At 41.6% G+C, this 2,500-nt stretch overlaps 1 protein-coding gene across 2 annotated transcripts in view; it reads left to right on the top strand.

Moving 5' to 3' along the window:
• LOC137967886 (uncharacterized protein PF3D7_1120000-like) overlaps nucleotides 1-2,500 on the top strand; it is a 40,818-nt gene that overhangs the window by 15,541 nt on the left and 22,777 nt on the right. The window lies entirely within an intron of this gene.

Here is a 2,500-nt window from a genome sequence, read left to right as displayed (position 1 = left end):
ATGTCGTAAATATGTTATTCTCGAGCGATCGTCCTGGAAATTTCCTTCTGCTCTTTCTAAAAACTGTGTATCAATATTTATTTACTTTTGCATCAATATTTGTTTTTGCATAAAGCAAGCTAACAAAATCTGTACCTTGCTGAGTTCGCTTTTTTTAGCGTTAATAGTATTTTCGGTCCGATGCTTCTGTTTTATGAGGGGTATATTATTTTGGTCTCCCATCCAAACTCTAACCCCGCCCAACAGGGCTTAACTTCAGTGAAACTTCGGTATTACAAAGCTGTCAGATGCTCAGAGGGCACGCTTAAACTTGTGGTCTAAAGAAGTTTAGCAACATGTCAGCCCAGAAGCCAGTGTTTCTCACTTCCCAATTATTTTCTTCAATCTTTCTGGGTTCAGTACTTTGCTAGTAACCACATGTCTTCTCAGACTATTTACCCAAGACTTCTACCATGGCACTACAATGATAGACAATACCAAAACAATATCGTGCACTGTTAGAGCTACATATTACGCAAGGACAGGTCTGTTTCGTCGTACGAACGTGTGAGGACCTGTGAGCCAAAGGGCCTCATCTGGTATGACTTCTCAATGACCACCCAACTTGAAAAAAATTGTCTGGAACGGTGCCCGTACCACAGGCAACCCAGTGTACCCTCACGGAGGGGTTATGTGTTATGTTCCTAAAAATCGTATTTTACGAGCGCACGGAGTGCATACACGTTCTGAAAATAGACTGTTGTTTTCGACGACTTCAACTCCAACCGTTCTGCAAATATCACCTAGAAATTTTCCGTAAGGATCTATTCTTTTCGATGGTTTAAAAAAATTATCGGAAGAAACACAATCAGTCTTACCAGACTGAGAAGCTGTCGTTAAAAATGTAACTATAAAATCACACTGACAAATTCTGCATTGATCTCAGTGGCTCGGTTTGTTTTGAAGGAAGTAAACGTGTGTTTAAAAGAGTATCTGTTATTGGCTAATAAGTTAATGAGATGTCAATCAGCGCGCGTTAAAAGGTGGGCGTTTTTCAAAAATAGGGGGCCTTCTTGCAAGCATAGCCTGTAGCAGGCTCTTCTGTAGCCGCCAGAGTATTCTGATTGGTCAAAAGTGACATGGGATGACAAGCCGCCGAAGACGCCTATAATCCTGCGATAACCAGGGAATATTGAATTAAACTTCGGCTGCGTTTGAAGCAACTGTTAAAGAAGCCTTTTGCGAGCTCTCTGGTAAAATCTAGCTTGCCAATGCAGCTAAAGAAAGAACAGAAAAATCTGTAAATTGCCCACTTGAAGATACTTGAAGAGACAGACGTGTTCGCAGTGATGCCGACTGGTTATGAAAAAAAAATCTTTCAACTGTTCTCTACTGCATTAACACTCAAAAGGCTATCGGAAGTTATTTGCCCACTGGCTACAATTGTAGCCTAATTGATGCAAGACCAAGTCAAGGAGGGAAATTCAGGGGGCTTGAACTGTAGTGCTCTACAGGACTTGAAATCTTTTGTGAGCAGTCTTCCGCAAATAATATCCGCACCGGTGGCTCAGTTGGTTGAGCACGGGCTGTCACGCAAGAGGTCGTGAGTTCAATTCCGGCCGGACCAACACTCAGGGTCTTTAAATAACTGAGGAGAAAGTGCTGCCTTTGTAACTACATCTGCAAATGGTTAGACTTTCAAGTCTTCTCGGATAAGGATGATAAGCCGGAGGTCCCGTCTCACAACCCTTCAATGTTCATAATCCTGTGGGACGTAAAAGAACCCGCACACTTGTCGTAAAGAGTAGGGCATGTAGTCTGTCTTCTGTGATGTATCATGGTTGGGAGGGTAAATGCTCGGGGATATTAACTACACCAAGCTACTCTAAAAATCCGATGGTAAATACAGATATATGATATGATGATGACATATATGCATCGTGGGAGCAAGCGCTCGACAGTCTAGCGCTAGTGACTTCAAACGGATCTTAAAAAGATACATGCTGAAAACTCGATGAATCCCACACTGTGGAAATTTGGACTTCTGAACGGTAAGCTTATCGGCAATAAACTCCATTTTACCCTTGTCTCTCTCTGTCTTCATCGGCCGAGTTAAGTTTATAAGATGCATAAACTATTTGCAGTTGTGAATCGTATACGTAAGCTATGAACTCCGGGCTTTGCCATTTTCCAAGAATACTGAAAAAGAGAAGAGTTTTCGGTCACCTTACGGCAAAAATTTTGGGGTTGGCCGATAATTTATCGGCGCTGCGATAAATTTGATGGCTTAACAAATTTTAATCCGATCCTTTTACATATCTCCGCAGATTTTCAAAAGATACGCGACCACTTTTGCCCATTCATACTTCACAATGAAAACAGTATTTACAAACGCGGCAATTTTGGCTCGCAACATTCACTATTGATTTATACACTTTCGTTGGAGTTTGGACGCTAGCCATGAAAAAGGCCGTTCGTATTGCAACGAAACTCACATGTGTTTATTTCAGATCATGTTTGT

The sequence above is a fragment of the Montipora foliosa genome, chromosome 8 (assembly GCF_036669935.1).
Source record: "Montipora foliosa isolate CH-2021 chromosome 8, ASM3666993v2, whole genome shotgun sequence".
Taxonomy (NCBI): domain Eukaryota; kingdom Metazoa; phylum Cnidaria; class Anthozoa; order Scleractinia; family Acroporidae; genus Montipora; species Montipora foliosa.
The sequence above is the reverse complement of the archived record's forward strand: the minus strand, read 5'-3'. Positions and strand labels throughout refer to the sequence as shown.